Here is a 27,224-nt window from a genome sequence, read left to right as displayed (position 1 = left end):
ATGTATGGTCTAAATGAAATCCCCAGATAATGAGAGGATACAGAGCCCCAATTGGCCATCTCTTTTCGCCAAAGGAAGCTTCCACTATTAGGATTTGATTGCAGCTAATTGAGTTGCTGGCCAAAGAGACCCCCATGGGAACCCCCAAAACAACCTAGGCTATTGCCAAGACTATAGGTTCCCCTCCACAAATGTATGGCAGGGCCCCGCTGCTGTAGACAACATTTATACAACTCGTTGAATATGAAGAAGTTGACCTAGATAGAGCCTTGTCTCCCTGTTTCAGTGTCTTTGATACAGGAAAAGTAATCTGCATGCTATCAAAAGAGAATCGTAAAAACCAAGCCAGCCGCAATCCCCTATAGGGTGTCAGATGTGCAAGCTCTGCCATCGCTGGCACAAAGCTTGTGGAAGTAACCAACAAATGCCTGATTTGACTTAAGGCCCACTCCACAGCATGGAACCCATACCTGACACTGACTATATAGCCCAGGGACCTAGGGTAAAAACCAAATAGTGCTTTTCTTTAAAATATGGGGGGGGGGCAATAAAATGACTCTTAATGACATTCTGCTATACTCATACATAATCAGGGGAACTTCCTCCTATAACAGACGAGAACAAATACAGAGACCTACAAAGGCATTATGCAAAGAAGGAGAGACTCAGCCATAAATAGGATGTCTCTATTAAATCCCTCCCCCCCAGGACTCAGGGAACCCTGGGAAAGAGGAGGCAGAATGAATTTAAGAGCCAGAGAGGATGGAGGACACCAAGAAACAAGTCCTCTAGATCAACATAATCAAAGCTCATATGAACTGATAGAAGTGGAGGCAGTAGGCACAGGGCCTGCACGAGCCTGCACCAGATGGAGTTTTAGAGCTGAAAGGAAGGTGGCCACATGCCCCATCCCTAATCCAGAAGCAATCTCCTATTGATAACCACAAATGAAAATGGAGTTTTTCCAGGGTCTCTCACTGGCGAGACAAACTACTCCTGAAGATATTTGGCATGCCCAGCAATAGATGGTCGCCAAAAAGCGAGGTCAACAATTTCATTGGAGGTTCCTTGAGTGATGCTTTTTAAAAATTTTATCGCATCTACCTACCTACCTGTTCATCATCTTCTACCTAAAATGATAACTTTAGTATCTTTTCTCTTTTTATGCTATATGCCCTTATCATATGTGACATGGCTTCCAGTTTATTTAGTGTTGAACCTGTGGATCTCTGTACCTATATCTGTACCTTTCCTTGAGCGCTCCTTTTGCTTGTTTGGTCTTATTCTGAGGTGTTAGTTTTGTTTATATCTTATATTATTATGATCCCTTAGAAGCCTGCTTGCTTTCTAATAGGTGGTAGAAAGGGGGCGGATGTGTATGGGGGGGGAGATGTGGAGGAAGTGGGAATTGTAGAGGGAGGGGAAACAGTGGACAGGATATAAAAATATTAGAGTTAACAAAAACTAACGTGTATTAAATAATTAAAAACAAACACAGCAACAAAACAGCACCAAAGCCATTGCAAAAATAAGCATTATATTTTCTCAGGCACTTCATATATTTTACAGTGTAAGTATTGTTGAATTAATTGTGTCAATGGTTATTCATAAGGCAAGATTTTTCAGGACTCAGGGTGAACCTCTGACATTTTTTGTCTCTGGATGAACTCTTCACGTGAACGCATTAACCTTCTCAGGCAGTTCGCTGCCATACCTTACAATTCTTTTAGATAGAAAGATTCATTCTTTTAAGATCTCTCTCAACACAATGGCCACTTCTTTCTGTTCTTGTTCATGCGATTCCCTCCATGTCATTTTCCCTGTGAGCCGGTTTCATGGTTTTGCTCTTTCTTGCATCTTTTGTTTCCTTCTTTTCACAGGAGCCTGAAGAGTGGGCTTCCCTCAGCCTCCTTGAGGTGGGCTTCCTCAGCTTCCCTTCCTTAGTGATTTTTTTCCAGAGTGTGTTACCTGCTCTGATACTAAACTGCCCACCCTTTCTGGAAATGTTCTTGGAGTTTCCATGGAATTTTTTTGATTTCTCTCTTAAGTCACCGGTTTTTTCTGCTATCCCCATGTCCTGCCCATCGCCATGAGAACCTATTGATTGACTAGGAATCTGTGGTAGATGTGGTTGCCATTTTTCTGTGACTTTACAAGGATGCGCATCTTCTGGACATCAGAGCACCACCAGAGAGTGGCCAAAGCAGCCCCTGGGCATCCAAGGTTCTAGGAAATAAATAACAGTTCTAATAATGACTCTGCACTGGTCCAACCCATCCTTCTCTCCTCCATTCTCAGGATAGTATGTTTTGCTGAAAGCATCATCAAATTGCATGCTCTTCCAGGGAGCTAATGTGTATCTGTTTGGAGCACTCCAGATGGGGACAGCTGAAGATATGGGCATTACTTGACCATGCCTGTGATTTTATCCAGATTGGCAGATGCACTTTATGTCCTACAGTGGAATTTCAGCAGGAAAAAGCTTAAAATGCAGAGGAGGGGAAGCATTTCTCCCCCAGGATTCCTGCTGAGTGGGTAACAGTCTATGGGAAGTCATCTATTTAAACAGAAATAAATACGCCTTGGGATGCCAGGGGACTATTTTCAGCTTTATTAAGCTATTTTCAGCTTTATTAAGAAATCTGTGTTTAATTTTTTTCCAGCCCTATTCATTGTGCTTTTCTCTGTATGTGGACAAATTAGAATCCTTGATTAGGAAGCAGTCCTGGTTTCTGGAGTTTGCAGAGAAGTGATGCTTTCGGGAAGGGAGTGAGGGACCTCCAGGGCTCCCAAGTGCACAGTCAGCAACTCGTATTTAACCTTAACCAGCTTGCCATAGGGAGAAAACATTCTTGGTTAGGCATTGCTTACCCCTGGAACATAGAACATTTTACATAGTTTTTGGTCCTTTCATATATATATATATTGCTTACAAATCAATACCTATATTAAGCCAAATACTGCTGAGGTCAGCATCAGACAGTGGCATGCTTATGTGTAAAGTATCAGAGGATAAAACGTGGCTTCCTTAATCAGGGGTCTATTAGCCTTAGGAACCATGGGCAGCATGTGGGCTAATTAGCATAACTGTGTGGTTCATGTGTGAACACTGATTTGCATAATCTCCTTGTGATGATTTCAGCTCTTTAAACCTTAGAGCCTGTGGGCTAACAGTCATGCCGCCACCACGGTCTGAGTTTACATGTGCCTCAGTCCTGTTGTGTAAGGACCATGCTGTTTCCTTGGGGTCACCCATTACCTCTGTAGAGATGGGTTCATGAACAAATATGCATCACTAAAAAATATAAATAAATAAAAAAGAACACTAATACGTTATTTCCCATGGCTGGGGCTTGGCCCACTCAGCTGGGTTCTTATCCTCTATGATTATTTGTTGGCATCAACATCATTCTGCTACAGGCAGACAAGGGGGTATCGGTAGTTGGCCTAGAATCAATACTGGTTTCATTCCCATGCCTGGGTCTTGGTAGGTAGTTGGAGTGACTGTGTAGTATGTCAAAACTCACCTCCCTTATCAACCCCAGTGAGGCTAAACAGGCATTCTTATTGCATAGTGGATGTTCCAAGGAGGGATGTTCCAGAAGATTAAGCCCTGAGGTTCCTGTGCTTTTGAAGATCTGGTTACATTGAATTTGAAGACATTGTTCCCTCAGCAGGTCATTCAGACTTGTCGAAAGTGAAGCTTGAAAGATACTCTGCCTTGGATGTCCAACTTATGGGCCCTGTGTGCCCAGGATGACCTTGAATAAGACCCAAACTAAATTCATAAACTTAAAAGGTTTTGGGATATTTGGGAGACTGTTTTTTCCAAGTTTTAAAACTTGTAATGTAATTACATTATATGTCCCTTCCCCTTCCTCCCTCCAACCATCCCATGCACACTCTTTACTTTCTCAAATTCATAGCCTCTTTTTTAAAAAAAAAATGTCACACACACACACACACACACACACACTTTGTAAACAATATCGTTTCCAAAAGGTAATTGTCCATGAAGAGTCATTATGGAACAAATCATCAGTGACTATGCATTGTTATCCTGGATTCGGTCTTTTGAGGGAAATGTTTGAGAGCACTTGACAGTTCAGTGGTATGTCAGGACTGATTGCTCAGTACCCGAGGATAAGCCATGGCAATAGATTCTACTCATGTACTAATTCATCATTGATCTGGTCCTATTGTTGAAAAACAAGCTGGATAAGATGTGGGCCTTTTCCTCAAGGTGATTAGAGCCTAGAAGAAAATCTTATATTACCACAGATGCTAGAGTGTGTGTCTATGGGACATATGTATCTTTAGACATATTAAAAATTGCTGTTATTGGAAGGCCAGATGAATTTCAGAAAGGTGTTCCTCTTAGGAGATATATTCTTTCTTGGTTGCTATAGTTTTCTGCATCGTAGAAGAAACTGAAGCATTTATTCCTTGAGCATATCTGGAAGGTGTGATGAAAAGCCATTTTTTCTCAAAGGAGAACTAACGTCTGGGTCAAGTCCAGTGCTGGGAGAATTTCATCTACTACTATAATTTCCTGCTTCATTTGACCTCTGCTTAGTGTAAGATACGAGGCGTACTGCTTCCTTATTTATTGAAATGTTTTCAGGCCTGGTGCCACAAGTAGGAACAAACAATCAAACAAGACAAAAACCAACCAAAAATAACACAAGAAACATTCGTCCAAAAAGCTGCTGTAGCCTACTTAGCGGTATATCACGGGGTCTAAACAGGCCCCAGTCTGTGCTTTCAAGATATCATAATCCCTGAGGGCATGGTCAATTTACCCGCAGAAGGCAGATGTGGGAAGGGCGAAAGCCTCGGACCTTTTTACCCCATTCTCAGGAGCAGAACACTCCTGGCTTGGTTGACTTTGCAATGGCTCCACTTGTTAATACCATCACATTGAGGATTAATTTTCAACATTAATTTTGGAGGTGATACTGTCATCCAAACCACAGCCAAGTATCATTTAGTGCTAATTTACAAGGTAGACTTAAGGGCATACTTCCGTTTCATGTTCTAAGGAGTCTAAGATCAAACAAGCCCTCTCCAAACTACCCTCGAAGTTATGACATACACATTCCCCCAGCTAGTTTTTGCTATTTTTTGTTTATTACTCCCATTGTTCTGGTGGAAATCTATATGCGATCTGTAGCCCTCTTCATCTTCAACATGAAGAAGGTTCAGTGACCTGCTCAGAAGTCAGGTAGTGCTCAAACCATGGTCCTTTTGACTCTGCAATTGATTGCCCTTTCCACCCTGTGACACAGATTTGGCCCAGTGGGGACCTCTTGGAGTGGTTTTTTGCAGAGTCGAGATTAGATATGGATTCTTGTCTTAGACCAGAACCAATCAGTTATATGATCTCGCATCTTCTAGGCTTTTCAAAGTCCTCTCTCTAAGCACACAAGACAGAGTCTCTACATCCATACTAATTTAGAGTCCACATGTTTTAGCTTCCCTTGTATATTCTGCATCCATTTGTCTGTTCTGCTTAGATATTTAAGTTGTGTGCATGTTCTTGTACCATTCTCTTTTATCTGATTAATTATTTTCTTTTTTCATTTACTTTTTTGGGGAATTTCATACAGACTACTATAATATTTATGTAATTTCCACTTTTTCTTCCTTTTGTCTTCTCCCACGTGTCCCCCACACCCTTTCAAATTCATGACCTCTCTGTGTTTAGGGTTTACCCTAAACTGGATAGCACCTTAGGGATCCTCTTCTCTGGGGAATGTTCAGTCTTTCTCTCTCAGCAGCCATTATTTGCCTATAGCTCTTTATCAAGTAGTGGATTCCTGTGAGATTTTCTCCAACCACATTGTTTTTAATCCACTGTGCCTTGTTCTGTAGAATACAAACTACAGTGGGAATAGGAATCTTTAAGTTTGTTTAGAGAGGGATCCTTTGTCTAAAACTTCCTGGAAATTGAGGTTTCCAATAAACACAGACAGACATTTAGACATGATAGATATTTTTAATTTCCCACCTTTTATTGAAAATAGCTTCTTTTCTCATTTAATATATTCTGATTATGGTTTCCTCTCCCTTCTCCCATTCCACCCCACCTCCTCTACCATCAGGATCCACCTCTTCCTGGCTCTCATTAGAAAACAAACAACTTTCTAAGGGATAGCAATCTAATCTAATAACTAAAACAAAAACTAATACATTAGAATAGTTCTGAACCAAAAGAAGGAAAAGAGCCCAAGAAAAGGTACATGTAACAGATATAGTCACAAAGATTCATTCACTCATATACTCAGGAATCCCATATAAACACTAAAGTGGAAACAATAATATATACATAAAGGACCTGTAGGATAAAAAGAGAAAAATGCAAATAAAATAAAATAAAATGAGATAAATTAAAAAATTAAAATCCCTCATATGACATTAGGAGACGAGGAATCTTGCTGAGTTTGGTCTTTGTTGATCATCTACTGCTGCACATGCAGCCTACCGTGAAGAAGTAATTGATTTCTCCATTGAGATTCCCCCTCAATGATAATGGACTAAACCTGTGAACTGTAAGTGAGCCACCCCAATGTAGTGTTTCCCTTTATAAGAGTTACCATGGTCATGGTGTTTTTTCACAGCAACAGAAACCCTAACTAAGATAGGAGGGCTACTGATTTTTATGTGTGAACTTTGTATTCCGTTACTTTGATGAAAGTGTTTATCAGTTGTAGGAGTTTCCCCAGTGGAAGTTATATAATAAAGATACTTTGCCTTCTTTCCAGCTTGTATTTCTTGATCATCTTCAGTTGTCTTATTGCTCTAGATAACACTTCAAGTGCTATATTTAATAGATATGGTGAGTGTGGACAACCTTGTCTTTTCCTTGATTTAAGTGGAATTGTTTTGAATTTCTCTCCATTTAAGTTCTTGTTAGTTGTGGGATTGTTGTAAACTCCCTTTATTATATTTAGATATAAACACTGGAATCTTTCTTCTGTCCCATTTCTCATAAAGGATGCTAGATTTTTGTCAAAGACATTTTCTAAATCTAGTAAGATCATAGTTTTCTTTTTCTTTCAGTTTGTTTATTTGGTGGAATACATACATACATATATAATACATACATACATATATATAACATACATACATACATACATACATACATACATACATATATGTTGAACCATTCTTACATCTCTGGGTTAAAGCCTACTTGATCAAGGTGGACCATCATTTTGTTGTGTTCTTGGGTTTGGTTTACAAGTGTTTTATTCATAGTTTTTATAAATATGTTCATAAGAAAAATTGGTATGTAATTCTTTCTGGGGGGCCTTTATGTGGTTTATGCATCAAGGTGACTATGGCCTTGATTTGGCAGTGTTCCTTCTGTTGATATTTTTGAATAATTTGAGGAGTATTGACATTAAACTCTTCTTTGAAAGTCTGGTAGAAGAATTCTCTGCTATAGCCATCTGGCACTGGGCTTTTCTTTTTGATCAGGAAAATTTTAATTAGTTCTTTTATTTCACTAGGCATCATAGATTTGTTTAGATTGTTTATTTGATCTTAATTTAACTTTGGTAAGTGGTATGTATCAAGAAAATATTCCATTTCTTTTAGATTTCCAATTTGGCAGAGTACATATTTTTATAGTATGTCCTTATGATTTTCCAATTTCCTCAGTCTCTATTGTTATGTCTCTATTTTCATTTTCAGTTTTGTTAGTTTGAAATTTTCTTCTTTGCCTTTCAGTTAGCTAATTTGGTTAAGGTTTTGTCGATATTATTGGTTTTTCTAAAGAAAAAAAACAACTTTTTTTTAATAAAACGTATTTGTTTCATTGATCCTTTGTATTGTTTTGTTGTTATTTCTTTCTTTCTTTTTTTTTGTATTGATTTCAGGCTTCAGTTTGATTATTTCTTGCTGTCTTCTCCTAATTGGTGTGATTTCGTCTTATTGTTCTAGAGCTTTTAGTTGTGCTTTTAAGTTACTAGTATGAAATCTCTCCATTTTTTTTTCTTTATTTAGGCACTTAGTGTTATGAGCTTGCCTTTTAGAACTGCCCTCATGGTATCCCATAAGTTTGGATATACTGCATATTCATTTCCATTCTCTTCAAGATAGCCTTTAATTTTTCCATTTTTCATTCAGTGGTGAGTATTTGATTTTCCATGTGTTTGTACACTTTTTGTTGTTGTTGATATCCTGCTTTAATCCATGATGTTCAGATAGAATACAGGGTTCTATTTCAGTTTCGTTGTATTTGTTGAGACTTCTTTGCATTTGAGTATGTGCTCAGTTTTGAAGAAAGATCCATGAGATTCTGAGAATACACACACACACACACACACACACACACACACACACACACACACATTCATTTCATGATTTCATTTGGGTGACTGTTCTGTAAATACCTGTTAGTTCCATATAGTTTATGACATCAGTTAGTTACAGCATTTCTCTGTTTAGTTTGCATCCGGATGACCTGTTTATTGGTGAGAGTACGATGTGAAAATCTCCCACTACCAGTGTATGAGAGTCAAAGTTGTTTATGCTGTAATGGTTTCTTTTAGGAACTTCTGTGTTCCTTACTTATCTGCTCTGATTTGTTTTGATTTGAAGTCTACTTTGTCAGATTTTTAATATCACCAGTTTGTTTCATAGGTTCATTTGCTTAGAATATCTTTATCCAATCGTTTACCCTTTGCCCTGAGATAATATCTGTACTTGATTTGAGATGTGTATCTTGTGTGCTGCCAAAAGATGGACCCTGTTTCCACATCCAGTCTGTTAGTCTGTGTTGTTATATTAGAAAATTGAAACCATTGATACTGAGAGATATCAATGACCAATTATTGTTAAATCTCGTTCTTTGGTTATTGGTGTTGTTTGTGTGAATCTCTCTCTCTCTCTCTCTCTCTCTCTCTCTCTCTCTCTCTCTCTCTCTGTGTTCTTTCATTTTTTGGTTCTGCTGGTGTGAGATTATTTCCTGTGTTTTCATGGGTTTTGGTTAACCTTGTTGGGTTGGAGTTTTCCTTACAGCACCTTCTGTGGGACTGGATTTGTAGATAGATATTGTTTAAATTTAACTTTATCGTGGGATGTTTTATTTTCTCCATCTATGGTTATTGAAAGTTTTGCACTGTATAGTGGTATGGGCTGGCACCTATGGTCTCTTAGAGCCTCCAGCTCATCTGTCCAATACATTCCATCATGAGAGTCTCCATTGAGAAGTCAGGTGTAATTTTAACAGGTCTGCCTGTGTATCTTATTTGGTCTTATTCCTTCGTACCTTTTAATATTCCTTCTTTGTTCTGTACATTTAGTGGTTGAATAGTATGTGCTGCTTCTTGTACCTTGATAGGTACGCCCTTCTTTAGGTGAGGACCTTTTTAATGATTTTATTGAAAATATAATTTTGTGCCTGTGATCCGGGTTTCTCCCATGTCTTCTGTCATCTTATCCTTAGAATTTGCCTTTTCATTCATGGTGTGCCAGATTTCTTGGATGTTTTCTGGTAGGTTTTTTTTTTATTTATTTAACATTGTCTTTGACTAATGTACCCATTTATTTTATTGTTTCTTTAGTGCCTCAGAGTCTTCTACTCCTTGTATTCTGGTGAGGCTTGCCTCTGACGTTCCTGTTCAAGCTCATAAATTTTTCATTTCTAGCTTTTCCTCAGTTTGGGTTTTATTTATTCTATATCCACTTTCAGTTCTTAAACCATTTTATTCATTTTCTGCAACTGTTAGTCCGTGCTTTCATACTTTTTAAAAGGAATTTATTCATTTCCTCTTTAAGGGCTACTTTCATATCCATGAAGGCTGTGTTAAGGGCTTCGCCTTGTGTTTCAGTGATGCTGGGATACTTTGCTGAAATACTTAGCCTGCTGTGGTATGGTTGCTGGGCTCCGGTGGAGATGTATTACCCTCTCTATTATTGCGTCTGTATTTTTTTATGTTGACATGTGGGCGTCTGGGTTTGGGAAGAGTGTGATTCTAGGTGCTGATATCTGGTCATGTCTCTGTTGAGTGGGTTTTCATTGCTCTGTGTTTCTTAGGATGGTAAGATGGCTGTGTGTTGCTTGGTAGGGAGCTTTTCTGGGATGCTGCTGTATGTGTCCCCTGGGGTTCTAGGTACAGTGTATTCCTGGGTATTGAGAGCTGACACTCAGGCTAGGAAGGGGAGAGCTGGGGAGTTCATAGGTGAAAGGGAAACATGTTGTTCACCAGGATCTGTTTAGTTTTCTGGGGACAGAGAATGAGCAGAGGGCAGAACTGGTAGTCTGCTCCAGAGCTAGGGAAGAGACTGGCGGATTGGATGTGGAAGAGAGGAGGGAGCTCATTTGTCTGCTTTGCGGGCCTACCTGCTTCTCTGACAGACTTGGCTGGTGCATTCCCAGGGAATGCCTGTTGGAGGTAGAGGCTGTCGAAACAGGATTAGTGGGGAGAAAGGATGGCGGAGAAAATCTGTGCAATCCACTGGAGATGGGAGCAGAGAGGAGGGGAAGGAGCCAGAAGACTGTCTGCTACAGAGATTGGGGTGAAACTGGATGACTGGATTTAGAGGAGAGTAGGGTAAAGTGAAGACCTGTAGTTAGGCTCCCTGCTTCCCTGGCCAGCGTGGCCTGTGGTCCCCAGGGATATGCCTGTTGGATTTGGAGACTGGGCTAAAGCGATGCATGGGGAAGCAGTATGATGGAAGAGGAAAATCTGTATGATAGACTGGAGATGGGCAGGCAGGGAGGGGAGATTGCAGTAGGTGGTCCACTTCCTAGCTGGGCGTGTGATTGGAGAAGTACATTTGGAGGCGAGGAGGGAGAGACAAAAATCTATAGTTTGCCTACACAGACTTTATTTTCAAGGAGGGGAAAGGTCATGAGTAACATTTCCAGGTGCAGAATGTGGCATATCAAGACAGGAAGACATTAGCAGCATGTGATCTTACATGCCTTTCACCCATATGGAGAATTATGAGGGAGAAATATGGGGCAGTGAATGGGATATACCTTGGGAATGGTTTCTATATCACACAGCAACTTAGATGACAATCAGAAACAAACTTTTTCCCCAGTACTTACTGGAGAACAAAAATATCTAGTGCTACAATGATTACTTTTCAGAGAGAATCATTGAAGCCTGTTATATTGATACATTATTTAACGTTATGCTTAAGTTTATAAGTCGGTTTTCCTTGTGAAATGACAAGAGGTGCCAAAGGAATAAGACATAGCGTTTTATTTGTTTGTTTTACCCTGAGCTCAGGGAGAACACTGTGCAGATGTAGATGTACTAGTCCTCATTTATGGTAATTGGATTTCAAATTTAATTTAGCAGTAAAAATATGCTATTCAGGGGACTGTGCACTCTAAAAGACTTGAGAGGTACATAGATTCTAAGGATGCTGAGCGCATCATTTGGAGCCTGGTAAGTGACAAGCATAGATGCGTCTAAATTAATCACAATTGCCGTCCAGCAAGCCACATGGAGCAGTGTAGCTAACAAAGGAACTTTAAAACATGTGAGAAGAATATGGTGACTAGAAGGACAGAGTGCTTGGAGAGCCATGCTCTAGAGAAGTTAGAGGCTGTCAACCCACCCCATCATACCGTCTAGTCAATGCAGATTTTATGTTTGTGTGACTATATTAGAACCATTCATGAGAGTTGTTCTAGAAGTACCTGCCTATTGCTGGATTTTCATAAATACTTAACATTTTAAATACTTCTAGATGTATAAGAGTCAAAGTTTTCACAGTCGTATTTACTGTAACTATGTCTTAGCACATTGGTTTTGCCTTTCATCGGAGGGGTTGTTCTTTGGAGAAGTCAAATGCTGGGTCAGTGGCTATGTATTATTGTTTCCTGGTCTTTGCATCTCCTTTTGGCCAAGATCAACTGGTTGGTTTTGTATCATGATTGTTGGGGTGGAGATGGTGTTTGTTAGTGGTATGTTTCATATTGTCAGAGACACCTACCCGCTCCTGCGTTTGGGTCTTGTCTGCTGCAATCTAGCATTTATGCAAAAGCCTCCGAAATTCTGCATATGTCAAATTTTGTTTTCAGTCAAACCAAGCTGTCAATAGACTGAAGCTGTTAACTAATTCATTGGACCTGTCAATCAATCCACCAACAAGACAGCTTGTTTGACTCACAAGCCTGGATTGATTTAGTGAGGCATCTTGGGAATGAAGGCATACTCGGTAAATCATGTCAGGAAATAGGGCTGAAAAGCATCACAGAACAAAGGTAACTGTGGTTAAATACTCGCTCGCGGTTCCCTCAGCTACGCCTACCAGGAACGCAGTCATGACAACCATGGGAACTTCAGGAAGCGCCCATTTCTCCTTCCCTTTGATCAGGGAGCCTCTGAACTAACTCTAGAACGCTGATGATTGTATTTCCTTTCCTGGGTAGTGTGGGAACAGCTTTCCTTCTGTAATGTACCGGTTTAGTTTTCTCCTCAGATCAAACTCCCTTCGACTTAGCCTCATCATTGAGGATGCACACTCCCTTATTTATCACAAAGTTGCCACAAGCAACTTCTGAGAAGACACCCTGGAATTCTGAGTGCAAGAGTACCAGCCATACCGTGCACAGACACGGAGAAGTAATCTCTCCTGTTGCAATCAGTGGAAGGCTCTTTCTCCACATCAATGCTGTCTCCTAACATTGCCATCATGACCTTAGGATGTAACAACGATTATGAGGGCAATAGGAGCCAAGATTAGCAGCCATGAAAGAGGCCTGAGTACTTTTATCTATTTCGTGACTTGAATGGGAAGCATTTCTATAATTGTAGGTTTATTTTATAAAGTGCACGTTCTCCTCTGGCTTCTTATTTACTTACACATTTGTTCTTTGTAGATGGATGCTATTAACAATGGCTTATGTTATGGTTTCACTGGGTATATGTTGGTTTTCTGGCACATGCCATGGATGTTGTTATTGGCGGCGACTCTAGGCTAATGAAAATTGAAAGCATTGTAGTGACTAGCAGTAATAAGATTGTGTCTAATCTACTATGAATAAAATTATAACATTTCCCCCCATGTTTCCCATTTGTACCTAACCCTGAGTTTGTGTGTATGGATTTAAATAAAAGCACCTGGGCTGTGACTCTAGTTCAAAACATTTGCTTAGCATATGAGAGGTTGGGGGGAGGGGAGCAGGGACCCAGTTCCCAATAGTTACAAGAAAGAAAGGAAGTAACAGAGGGAAGGGGGGGAGAAAGAAAGCTGCCTATATTGGGATTTTACTTATAAAAATGGTGTTTTTGTTAGATTAAAGCAAATTCAGATAATAAGAAAAAGAAGGGAATGGTTTCTTCCATTTAAAAATTATTCCACACTGATTCCCAAGCACACAGACGCATCAGAATTTATAGGCACACACAGCTGAAAGAATGCCTCCCTCCTGGTAAGAGCGCTGACTCACAAGGCATAGGGTTTTAGCCCCTTCACACTATGATTTTTTTCACAGACCCTTAGTTCTAAATATCCAGTGTCTTGTTGGGGCAGTGATCCAACTGCGTCCTTGAAAGTAGACCCTGGACAGAAGCAGTGGCTCTGTGATCTGGTCACAATGAAGGGTAGAAACGTGTCTCCGGCTTGCTCTAAATTAGAAAATATTCTTTCAATGGAATGCTAACTTGCAAGCCTCCATTTTAAGCAAGGAAACTCCACTACTTTTCAATAAGAAGCTGAGAGATAAAGTTTCCACTGGAGAGAATGAAAATACGTTTGTTTATCTCATAGTCAGAATTCATTAGAAATTGTGGAGCATGATTTGCTAGTCTTACGCCATCCCAGAAGCAAGCTAAGCCATTTGTCCTATCAGAGGGTGAACTGTGTGAAGAGATTGAATGGGACCGAATGCTAAGAAAGCAGTACCAAGCCAGGCCTGTGTGGAGTCCTGTGGCCCGGTGCTCACCATCAGGTGACTTTAGTGTGTGAATCTATGGCTCTGTCCCTCCACCAGCACACCCCTGAGTTCCCTGAGAAGCATAAAGGAAGTACAGACACGCCAAGGACAGCACAGGCTATCTTGTTAAAGAAGCCGGGGTTGACACATGAAATATACACTAAGTTAAATGGGACAGATTTGAAATCTCGTTTCTGAGCTAGGGTACCCCAAAATCAAGCAGCAGACAAAGAAAGGGGATTAAGTCTTACACTTCCCCTCTGAGAATGCTAAGACACAGTGATGGTGTAGGAACACCAAGGCCTCTATGACCTTGTCTTTCTCCCACTTCAAGCACAAACAGGTGTGGGAGGAGCATCTGCTTTCGCCATGGGGTAGCAACTGGCTCAGATTGCCTCACTATAGAGAACACGGTTTTATTACAGGATTACTGTGTGTTCTCAGAGGATGTTTGCGCGGGATCGTTGAGCTGTGTTTTTTCTTCTTTACTTCTTCCAAACAACTTATTTCGTTTCTTCCCCTTTTCTAGTTCCCAGGCTGTTTCTCAAACTTCCTTTGACTTTTATCTAGCAATGGGAAGTCATTTTACTGCAGTATCTTGTGACAGCATTGTAAGCGCCAATATTATTTCTAATTATACACACAGTAAAGAGTTTAATTTCCTCCTTGAACCTCTTAAGCACAGTAGGTCTAACAGGTTCATCCCATGGGGGTGACACCATTTTATAGCATCTCATCAAGGGCACAAGGGTTTTAAAGTGAGAAGGTTCCAAAATGCCTTGGAAGAAAGCAACGTTCCTGGGTTGCTAACTTAGAGGCCATGCCAGACACCTAATCTAAGGTTTGTTAGAGTCTTACCTCATTCGGTAAGACTAGCATAGTATTTGCGTTTGGCTAGAAGTAAATATTATCAAGGTCATGCAATAAGCAATTGGCAGAATCCTTTTTTATTCCAGTCCAAACTAGAGAGATGTCTTTAGCATTTTATACTATCTCTTAAAAGCCTAAAAATTACTTCGCATGCTCATTTCCTCATGTGAATGACGCTGTCAATCATTTCTTACAGTGATTTTAGAAGTATTTAACCTTCCTTCTCTTCATTGCTCAAATTCTACCTCAGCAACAAGACAAGAGATTATGTGCAGACAAATGTTTCAGCCCTTAGTAATTTGATTGAGTTGCAAGTGTTGAGAAGTTGTTAGCCTTCCATGTGAACCAACTTTGATCTCTGGTTAATTTGTATTTGAATGTTGCTGATGGGTTTTTTTTTTTAAAGCAGAGTTAGCATATATTAAGAAATAATTTAACACAGATATAATCAGGAAGGCAGGAAGGGAGAAGGAAGGGAGAGAGAAAAACGAGGGGGAGGGAGAGAGAGAGAGGAGAGAAAAAGAGAGGGAGAGAGAAAGAGAGAGGGAGGAAGGGAGGGAGGGAGGGAGACTTGTTTGAGGAATTATTTGCTTTTCATGCCTGTATAAAACTATGGACTAGCAGAGCTGAAGCTCAAATTCGAAACTTCCTGGATCCTAAAGTATGTGTATTACTAGTCCAGACATGCTCATAATTACACCACCAATCTGGCATGTAGTATGTGTCCTAAGAGTAACATAGGCTCCAATCAGCAAGTAATTACCAAGTAGCTGCTGTGCCAGGCATTGTGGTAAACAGTGAATCCAGCTCATGTGAGAATGTGACACAATGCCTAGCTTCTGCCCTTACTCACAGTGGAGTGCACACGCACACTAGATTTCAAATTAGTAAGAACATAGTCTATACCATGAAAGAATGCAGGGTATAATGGGATATGCGATTTTAAACTTGGCCTGTTCAAGGTGCCCCGGAGAAATAGTCATAGATTGGATTCAGGTGTCGCAATCAGCCAGGATCCATTCTAAGCATCCTGCAGTGCAGTGCTGTGCAGGACAGTGGCTTAGTGTGGTGACCATCAAGCAGATGATGCTAGCATGGTCCCTGTGCGTGTTCAGAAGCAGCAGGACTGTGCGAGTTGAAGTGGAAGAGGAGAGGCTAGGAAGGTAACAGCGACTGGATTCCCCAGAATCCTCAATGTGCACTGAGCATTTTCATCTGCATTTAATAAACGTTGAGCATCTATCTAATTTGAGTAAAATCCTTCATTTGAGTTGGCTGAGCTTTCATTTCAGACTTCAGCATACTTGGGCGGCAGACATCGGGCAAGGAACCCATGCCGTGATTTTATGAGCTGAAAATTAATCTGTATGTTTCGGTAACAGAATCGGTACTTCTCCCAGCATCTCCATAGCGCTTAACGACTCTGGAGCTGCTTATTGACGCTATCAGCTGATATATTTGTAAAAAGAAACACATTCCCCTGCTATAAAATTAAATGTTGCATTGCAAAGCAATATACTAAATATCTCCAGTCAATTTTTGTAAACCAAATGTTATAAAATTATATTGGAGCACGGAGACAGCTAAGTCCACTGGGAATATATTTCCTTAAGATTATTTTGTTAGCTTGTGTTGATGGGCAGATTTTAGTTACCTTTTAACAAAACTGTGTGTTTTTTGGGGCTGGGAAAAGAAGTATAATCTTTAGCCCATAAGGCTCTTCAGGATATGTATGTGTGTGTGTGTGTGTGTGTGTGTGTGTGTGTGTGTGTGTGTGTGTTTATGGCTTTGAAAGTGTGTGCATTTTGAGAACTACTTTTTGTGTATTTACATAAAATTAAATGTACAGTCTCTATGTCTTTTTAAACAAATACTAATAAGACTTCACTGTGGAGCTGGGATCTTGTTTTAACAACCTATAAACTAGATCATTGCTCTAAAGTTCATAAGCACTTTCTAGGCCAAAATCTAGGCTGCTCATAAAGCCTTGTGATCATATTCTTTATAATATAGAATCCTGAAATCCTTCAAAGAAACAAATTCTACAATGTCTTCCAAAGCCCATGAAAGTAACATTTAATGAGCACTTACTAAGTGTCAGCCATTTAGCATATTGGTATTTACAAAGTGGTAATTACTTTTATTATTTTATCGACGAGTCCCATTACCTGAATATTTGGATCTTCCCAATGTATACGTTGAAATCTAATCAGCAATATAATGACATTAGAGAGTGAGTTTGGAAGGCATACGAGACTTATCATCTCTGTGTCAAATACCGGAGGGTCAGGTTAAAGGAACAGCGTCTGAACGCATGCTGCTAAACCCTCCGGGTTTCTGGTCAGCTGGGTCCATTGACTTTGGACCTTCATCAGCGCAGGAATATCAAGACAGAAGAGTACAGCAAAGGCATTCTGCACAGGTATTGGTAGATGAGACATGTAAGGAGATAAAGATAGAAAGAAGAGGGGTAGAGGAGGAGGGAGGAAGGGAGGGAGGGAGGGAAAGAGACTCTTCAACATTATGTCCCAGTGACTCAGATCCTCCAGTAAGGCCCCTCCTTCCTTTTATGAGCCGATTCAATTATGATTTCACCAGTGGATTCGTCTCCTGATTCGGTTAGAGCTGTCACAATCCAAGCACTGCAGAAACCTTCCTCATCTGAGCCCTCTCTGTTTTTAACAGCATCACTCCTCGCCCTTACTCAGCTATAATTTACCCCTGCTCATTTCCTCCTCGGCCCTGCTCAGTCTCCACCACCCCCATCCCAAAACAGAGTCAATAGATTAATCATTGAAAGAAGAGTTTGAAAGCAAAGGAAAGATACAAGATTGTCTACGGCCATACCACCCTGAACGCGCCTGATCTCTTCTGATCTCGGAAACTAAGCAGGGTTGGGCCTGGTTAGTCCTTGGATGGGAGACCACCTGGGTGAAAACCAGGTCCAGTGAAAATCCGGATCCCACTTCTGACACCAGATATTGATGTTTGATAAGGATCGGGAGAAACAAATAGGCTGAATAGATGTTTATTCAGGGAGAAATAACTTACAACCTAGACAGATGAACACCAGCAGTTCCTGGTCCCAAGGATGCCTCTGGAAGTGTTCCTGACCCATTGCTCCAAGCAAGACAGCTTTCCGAGGCTCCTCCTCAGACCTAGTTCCCCAGGTCACTTCTGCCCCTGGCTCCATCCCCCAATGGGTGTGGTCATTGCCACAGAAGGAGACAAAGTGAATATCCCACTACAGTCTTCTGACTGAAGATTTTCAGTCTTGGGAAGGGAGTGAGTGCTTCCCGTCTCTGGGTTATTGGCTGAAGGAGGGATGATATAGGCAGTATACAGATGGAGCAAGGAGAGCTTTGGACCAGTGTAGGGAAGATCAGCTCAGCTCTGAGCTCACTTGCGTGTAGTGCAATATAAAAGCCAAGGGCGGATAGGGTGGCATTGTTGTAGCTTGTTAACACAAGCTGCCTCCTAGGAGAGAGCTGTTGAGTTGTGAAATGGAGGCCGAAGCAAGACTCCATGCTGCCGGATTCTGCCTCTGCCACCGAAAAGGTGATCTGATCAGTGGAACTGTTCAGGTTGGTGAGGGACAGACAGGAATTAGTGGGAACTGGAATAGTAGCCTAGCCTGGCCCCGTGTTTCTGTGTGTCTTTGTTTAACATCAGGCCCACCGAGAGGTGGGTGGGATTAACAGGGACTTCTCGGATGCTGCGGCATAAAGCTAGCTTACACACATTGTTTAAAAAGTATTTATAAATGTTGGGGGTTTTCAGAAGTCTTGAGTCATAGACTCTAAATGGTGGCCACTTTTCTGGAAATATTTCGAACATTGTTTCTCTGTGGAGTTGTGTGTTCTCAAGCTTAAGTATAACATACAACATCTCCATTGTTTTGATTAATATTTTTCCTTCTAAACCTTTTTATTTCTTGTTTGTTCCACTAAATTATCACACAAAGTAATGGCCTTCATTGTGGCGTTTTTACACATCATTTTTATTGGCCCCTTACCCACACCACACTTCCCTACCCTGATGTTCCCCCTGTGTTCCCATTCTTCCTCCCAAGAACCTCCACCTGGCTTTGCTGTCACTTATATTCCATCCTGCCTCCTTCCCGGTCCTCATGATCCCCTTTCTAGTTTCATGACAAACCTCACTGCACACACACATAAGCTCATATGTAAGAATTACATGTTCAGCCATCACTTGGGAGGCAGAGGCGGGTGGATCTCTGTGCGTTTAAGGCCAGCCTGCTCTATAGAGTGAGTTCCAGGACAGCTAGGGCTACACAGAGAATCCCTGTCTAAAACAAAACAAACAAAAACAGAAAAAAAAAAAAAACCCCACAAATGACTTTTTTATTTTTTAACCAATGAAGGAAATACCCTTGTATACCTGCACATGGATGCTAGGCTGTAATCATTTTCTGGCTTTTGTGTGTGGTGCAGCGGTAAACTTAGGTAAACTTAGATGAGTGCTGTGAGGATTTCAAGCCCTTTGGGCGTAGCTGGTCATGTTGTAGTTCCATTTTCAGTTATGTGTGGACCGCCCACCCTGCATTCCACAGTGGCTGTACCAGTTTATAGTCCCTCTAGCAGTGAGTGATCTACTTCCTCCCTCCCCCCCCCCCCCCCGTCTTCACCAGTATTTGTCGTCATGGTGATATTCATTCTTACTAGCATGAGGTGGAATCTCAAAACAATTTTATTTTGCATTTTGCTGATGACTGAGGACGTTGGAAAAATGTCCAAGTCTTTATGGCCATCGGTATTCGTTGGAGACCTGTCCGTCCACTTCATTAGTCCATTTACTGATCGGAAGATTTGATTTTATTGGTGCCTATGTTTTTCTTCAGGCATTTATGTGTTCTAGGTGTTAACTTCGTGTGTGATATGTAGTTGCCAAACCTTTGCTTCCATTCTGTGGGCTTTTCACTTGCTCTTTGCATGGTTACCTTTGATTTGCCAAAGCTTTTGTATTCATGCCAATGATTTCACGTCAGTTCTTGTGGTTGTCTCCTCTGCTGTCATAATCCTTTCAGAAGGGTCCTTTGCCTGTGTCTTGAAGGTTTTCTACCAATGCAGTACCCCAGCTTTTACAACCCTCCAAATATGGCAACCCTTTAACATTCTTTTGAGAAGTTCGTACGTTACCATATTTACATTTCTACCTTGTTCTCTCCAGCTACTCCTGTGTTCCCTCACACCTTCCCAAATGCATAGCTGCTTCTATTGTAAGTTTTGCCCAGGCCCTGCTTGCGTCCATACCGTCGAGATGTCACAGCTGCCATTCCCAGAAGACACCATCTTCAGCAGATGCCCCGTTCTTCTGGCTTTTGTAATCTTTCCATCCCGTCTCCCTGAGACTTAGGTATAGGGCAGTAGGTGTACCTACTGTGACTGGCCCCATGGCCACTTATCCTCTGACGTTTGACTAGTTGTAGATCTCTGGAGTAGCCTCTGCCTTCGGGGGAGGGGACTCTGATGAGAGGTGATAGCTACAATCAATACCTGTGGATATAAGATAAATATGTAGGCTTCTCCCTTTAAAAACCCTCCTTTTCTTTCGGTTAGAAATCATGTTGATTTGTGGCCTTTAATCTGAGGAGATACTGGTTGGTTACTCCCACAAATGTTATTTCACTCTTGCAGCATCGTAGATTCAAAGATTTATAGCATCCCCTTTGGTAGCATGCAGAGTACCTTCTAGTACTACAAACACTAGTCCTTAGGGACAAAGGCTCTAGGTGCCAGTTTAGCTTCTCTGTGTTCAAATGAGTTGTATAGGTGTCTTCATCGATATGATCTTACCATCAGTGTGTGGAGAACAATTAATAGCCTTGGCAATAGCTTCAGCTGTTTGGAGCCCCTTTGACCAAAAACGTAGCTAGATGTAAGCTGTTTCTAGAACTATTGGCTTCATTTATGGCCTACTCCATGAGATGGTATCCATGCCTGAAACTGCCTGTGTGGGAATAAAATGAGTCCTTATGACATTCAGCCCTACATGGGATGTTTCCATCAAATAACTCCCCTTAGGCCTCAGAGAAACCTGTGGAAGAGGAGGCAGAGCCAGAGGAGATAATAAACATAAAATTTCTTTGTAAGAAAGGAAATTATATTCGCTTAGGAAATTGGCAGAAGCAGGTTCTTCCTGGCTCTGTGGCCTCTCTCTCCAGGAGCAGTTGGCTAGATTTACTGTGCAAGACAGAAGTTGTGTCCTATTGAGGGAGTCTTAATTCCAATCGGATAACTGTAGGTTGTCCCCAAATCTGAGTCACAGTGGCACCATTGCAGATACCTTGCTTGGCTGGTTATTGTTGTGGTTGCAAACTTTATAGCTGGGTGAGAGTCTTGATTATCTCTGTCCTGAGGCAGCTTATGTAGAACCTTCTGATCCCAGGAGAGCTAGTCTTGAGAGAGCAGGCTTCCAGGTCAGTTCACCCTTGACTTCTACAAGTCATGTGTCTAAATTGTATGGTGTCTTCAATTCCTGGGAGGCAATGCAGAAAAGATTATCTATATTGTTTGGGGGAATCTTCTGAACCCCTGTCTAACAGCTCCAAGGAAGGTTTCCTGTGACCAGAACTGATGCTTTTGAATTATTAAAAGGCCTTGTATTTCCTTCCCTCCCTCACTCCCTCCCTGCCTCCCTCCCTCCCTGTCTCCCTGCTTGCCTCTCTCCTCTCTTCCACTGCTCCCAGTAGAGGAGGGTTTCAAATGTAATTGCTGAAGTACAAATAGGGCATTTCACTGATTACCTGACATTTCTACATGGGTTTGTCAATTTTTTTTGTCATCTTATACAGTCCGAACATATTTCAAATAGCTTCTGCCACTGGTTTTCCAGGAGTTTCCTGGCTTTTAGTAATGGCTTCAAACATGCCAGCTTTCTCTCCACCTCATGCCATCCTCAGATCTAATCTTCTATGTTCCAGCAGCTAAATCCCTGAGTTTTAAGTCTGCTAATGCCCAGCGGACTTCTTTTAGAAAGTTTCTGAGATGAAAAATGTCAAGTTATGACTTTTACTTGACATTGTGCCATCTAAGCTTGCTTCAGACCCTTGAACAGGAGCTGGTTCTTATCCATTTAAGAAGTTAATTTAGTAGAGGGCAGCTATGATCAAAGTTTGTCATGAGTATGTGTGATAATGTCATAGGTAAGCTCATTATTTTGTAGAATTAATATTTTTATTACACTAATAATTCTTCAAAGTCACTTCTCCCTACTACCAAAGTAAATGTGAACAGGGAAAAGCCCACGAGGACTCGCCGTACAAAAAGAATTACAGGCAACTAAGGAACGTTGGCACTAGAGACATAGTCTTCCTTAGGGGCAACCTCACCAACTGGTTATCCAGTCTTCAAATGGGCAGTCCTCATTTGTATATGCAAGTAACATTATACAAACTGAGCAAGTTTTGTTAGGTGTGTGTGTGTGTGTGTGTGTGTGTGTGTGTGAGTGTGTGTGTGTGCAAGCAATAACAATGGACAAAGAGGTCATGAATTTGAGAAAGCAAAGATAGCAGGGAAGAAAGGAAAGGGGGAAGTTATATAATTACAACCCCATAAAATAAAGAAAATGGTTTAAAACTGTGGCCAGTTGAACAATGTTTGGAAGCCATAGACCTGAGAGGAGGACTAGCCCTGCTAGTTCAATATTGGTATGCTACGTCTCAGTCCACTTTCTGTTCTGTATCATGAGCTGATGGAGGTCGGGGCAGAGGAGCCTCATGCTTTTCAGATGCCCTGTCTCCATGAGGAGTCTCCACACGTCTACATGTCTACTCCCTCTACACTCTGCTTTGGTGCATGGAGTTACCTCTTTAGTCCCAGGAACCAAATATGATCCAGGATCACTGAGGAGATCCATCGCTACAATCCTGGTCAAATGTGAGATGGAGAGCGTTCATATTGCTGACTGGGGACATTTCTGCTGGTACTCTCAGGGAAGAGTAGCAGTTGATCCTACTGAGAAAAGAGAAGTTACACATCTGTGTGTTTCTGTCACTCAAGGGTCGGGTCATGTGTGTCATCATCCTGGTGACAGAGCCAGGACAGCCAAGGAGAGCTGTGGGGTCTTGGGCATTCTTAGTCACAAAAGCTGGGATAAGAAAACAAATGATTTTAGTATTGCCATTACACTTTCTTAGTTTTTCAATAAAGACATTTTAATGGGGTGGGCACCTGCATTGCTCATTTCCATACGGCCTACTGCCCATGACTGCTTTCATGCCTCGGCGGCAGAGGAGAGCCGCTATCATTAAGGAGTGTTGGCTGTCTGGCTGTTTGCAGACGTCTGCTGACACAGCATCAGAAGCCGTTAGCATCCGATTCTTCAAAGATGCATTTTTTTTTTTTTAATTTTGCTAATTGTTTAAGCGTTTCCTGTAGGCGCGTGGCACGTTGTGGTTAAGTGCAGGATCCTCTCGCGTCCTTCACTCCCCCATCGTTCTCCACTGTGGTTTCTTCGCAGTCACGTGTTCTTCCTTTAAATGTGAGTCCACTCAGTGCCCGTATGTGCACAGGCGCAGGGGGCCACAGCGTGGGTGGGCCCCCAGGGACTGCATCGCCGGAGGGAACTGACTCTGCCTTCCCAGCATCCATCCGTTGCCAACAGCTCTGGCCATGGATGGGACTCTGCACCACTCTTCCCCACCCATGCCGGGGTCCTGTGCATGCAGTCACAGACAACGTCATGTCTAGAAAACACTGTTGCGCCACACTCATCCATTCCTTCTCTGAGCATGCAGAACAGTTTTGGACTGTTTTTTAAACGTGAGCTTGCCAGGAACTTCCTGACCTTTAGCCGTTTCCTCAAACATGGCACTTTCTTTCCCCCTCCTGCCATCCTCAACTCTAATCGTTTATGTTCAAGCAGGTAAATCCCCGTTTTAAATCCACCGACACATGGAACTTCTTTTTAGAAAGTTTCTGACCGAAAAAAAAAATGTGGATATTACTTATACTCGACAATGTGCCTTCCACTGTTGCACATAACATGCATGATCAGAGTTACTCCCTGCTAAATTGGCACTTAATTTATTTTATCTGTTTCTTTTGAGACAGGGTTTCTTTGTATAGCCCTGACTTTCTTGAAGCTAGCTCTGTATATCTGGCTGGCCTCCAAACTCACAAAGGTCCTCCTGCCTCTGCCTCCAGAGTGGTGGGATTAAAGACATGTGCCAAAATCATCCAGCTAATTGACTTGTTAAATGGACTTTGCTCGGGTATTTGAAGACAAGCAAACTTTCGTATAGTTTTGATTATGACCCCAGTATAAATGTCACTATTCACTTACATGGTGATTTATTCTGGCTAACATTGCTTCTGCTGTGGAGGGTAGAACATGACATTGATGTTGATGAAAGTAAATATTGAGATCTGTATAGTTTACAGCTCAAACCACAGTCTGGTGGCGGCACAGGCCTATATTCCCAGCACTCAAGAGGCAGAGGCTGGCAGATCTTTGAGTCTGAGGCCAGCTTGGTCTATAGAGCGAGTCCCAGGATAGTCAAGGATATGCAGAGAAACCCTGTCTTGAAAAACTAAAACTGAACCAAAACAAAACAAAATCTCAAGTCACAAGATAGAACTTGGTGAAGCTGAGATTAAAACAAGATCCATAAATTTAATCAGATAAGCTGCTGCTGAAAATTTTAAACTCTATTATGACACATACTGTATTCCACCAGTGACATGTGTTAAATTTTGCTTAACCATTATTTTGGAGGGTTTGATCTTCCTATTTAAAGATAACATTCTGAGGATTGTTCTAAACCACAGAGCTTTGTGCTACTTCATTTTTATTTTTTAAAAAAATTACATTAAGACATGTACAAGGTGAAACTATTGTCTCAAACTTGTAAATAAATTTGTGTGTACCCTTTGGTGCATATCACCCAAATGCTGTTTACTCTTCAGGTGAGAATAATTCATACACGATGCATTGGGGTTTCTGACATAGCACTGTCTCTCTGCTCCCTCTCTGTCAGCCCTAATCACACATCCCAACTCCAGCCCTGGTTCCTCCCACAGAGCTTGCTGTGTATAAGACACTCTCCTGACTGTCATAGAGACTATTTGACATTTACACTCCCCTCAAGGGATTAGCTCCCTTGGGCCCTTTGGCAACATGTAACTGAGTAGGACCCTGGGAAGTGAGGATGGGGGAGGGACTGGGCTGCAGGCAGAGAAACCATCAGCAAAGCTGATACTGAAAAGTGATGAGCCTGGTGTTCGCATCACAGGCTTTGACTCAGTGCAGGAGGATGGAAGAGCTCTAAGAAGGGGGTTGTAACCAAACAAGTCACTTAGTCTTCCTGGGCACATGGGTACTAAATTATAAATCAAAACCTTATTACTTGATTATATACTTCCAATGTAACTGGAAATTAACATGTGTTGCTAGCATTGCAAAATGTCCATTTCTTCAAAGGTGATAGAAGGGGACTCTATGTGCTATCAGTCGAGTTCTTTTCCTTATAAAAAAATAATTAATAATGCCAGAAGATTCATGAGGCTGTATGCCAATTGTGAAAGATTTAAAACTCCGAAGTTCTTGGTACCCTCTATAGCTCATAGGGATATAAATCGCTTTCCTGACCTTGGCTAGATTCTAGGGCATAGCCTGATTTTCCTCTTAAATTGTGGAAGAGCTCCGTATAAAATTAGGGAACAGATAAGTCATGTCAAACCCAATATTGATACACAGAAGCAGGACATCATGAAATCCATGCTCTTTCTCTAGTGTCCTCCATCTGCTCTCTTGGGTCAGGGGAACCGCGTTTTAGAGCAGGACCATGGACAGCTCCTTACAGAAGGACACAGCATGGGTCCCCTCTCACAGAAAGCACCTTTGCTGTGTCTTCATCTTTTGCATCTTGGTACTTTTGCAAGCTCTTTGAAACAAGACCCACATTCCCAATCTGACCACGAGCCTCTTGGATATTCTTTAATACCCACTTCCATGCCCCTTCAGGAAAGAAGCTGTCCTCTTGTGATGCGAGATGTCATTCTCTTAATATGTTTCTCTCATTGGTTAATGAATAAAGTCCTGTTGGCCAATAGGAAAGCAAGATAGGCGGGACTAGGAGACTAGGAGGAGAAAGGAAGAAGTAGGGAGGAGTTTTCAAGATGTAGGACCAACAGGGTAGTACTCCAGGCTCTCCAGTAAGATAAGACCATGTGGAAATACTTAGATTAATAGAAATGGGTTAATATTTAAGACAGAGCTAGCCAATAAGAAATGCTAGTAACAGGCTAACAGCTTTATATCTAATACAGCGTCTCTGTGTGCTAATTGGAGCTGGCAGGGCTGTGGGACCAGGCCGGCAGGGGAAACTGCTCATAACACTCTTGAACTTCTGTTTTTAATATCATAATATTATTACTTCCTCAGTAGTATATGAAGTCTAAAGTGGAAAAAGTTCCACACCTGACATTGAGAATATATTCCAGGAATGTCTACTGAATGGACACGTTGATACTGTTAGGTTAAATTTCCTAGTAAAATTATTTGGTTTTCCTTTGTGTGTCTCCTGTATTTTGTTTGGGGTAGGGGTAGATGATGTTTGGAATTAAGCTGTGTGGATTGGAACTCTGGTTCTGGCTCCTGTGAGCTGCACAGATGACTGTGGCAACCTGCCCAATGTCTTTTAGCCTCAGTGAATTCATCTATAAAATAGAATGGTTTTATGTGACAGCCCCTTGAATAAGATAATGCTCATTTTGATAATGAGCCGAGGGACCTGTGCTCCTCCTACACAGGTTTATGTTTGTGAGAGTCACTAATTTGAAGCTTCTTTAAGAGTGAATTTCATTTCATATAAAATCTTAGTTTGCTGCTAATGGTGAGACTTCCACAGTACTTACACAAAGTAACTGCTATGTGAGGTTTGGAAGTTCAGACCCTCAAAGGGTGTACCATGGTAGAGTTTGTGTCAGTGTAGTCGTTTCCTTTGATCTGGTTTGCCAGTTTTCCAGGAAGCAGAGCAAACATAACCAAAGAAATGAAGACCAATGAGGAGTAGCTATAGCAACTGGACAATGCCTCAAAGGCCCCAGACAAATGCTGCCCTTCAAATCATCTTAGGAAGCTGGTCTTGCCTGATCCCCCCTCAGCCACAGTGGGAGGGTCCCCTTCTCTCCTTCCCTCCTGCTGATTAGGGCCATAGATTTATTCAAATACTGAGTTCCTGTTGCAATATGACCCTGTCGTTGGCGTTATCTATAGTGGCATTAACAAATTGACCTTCTAACCTCTATTTAACCCAATACCGAATTCTTCGGAAAGCTGTCACAGGGATCTTGGGAAGAATGCAACCTTCACCTTTTATTAAAATTCTTAAAATTGGCCACTGAATGTTTACATCAACTTAATTGTCTGAGAGGCTCCAGCAGACGGAAGCAGAGTGGGGAAACTCGGAATAAATCCCGAGGCT

General features: G+C 41.5%; 1 protein-coding gene and 1 pseudogene across 1 annotated transcript in view; both read left to right on the top strand.

Moving 5' to 3' along the window:
- Positions 1–27,224, top strand: part of Nell1 (neural EGFL like 1) — a 651,975-nt gene that overhangs the window by 424,079 nt on the left and 200,672 nt on the right. The gene's annotated exons all lie outside the window — the stretch shown is intronic.
- On the top strand, positions 17,610–17,730 carry LOC127213949 (uncharacterized; annotated as a pseudogene).

The sequence above is a fragment of the Phodopus roborovskii genome, unplaced genomic scaffold (assembly GCF_943737965.1).
Source record: "Phodopus roborovskii unplaced genomic scaffold, PHOROB, whole genome shotgun sequence".
Taxonomy (NCBI): Eukaryota; Metazoa; Chordata; class Mammalia; order Rodentia; family Cricetidae; genus Phodopus; species Phodopus roborovskii.
This window is presented reverse-complemented; position numbering and strand designations above follow the sequence as displayed.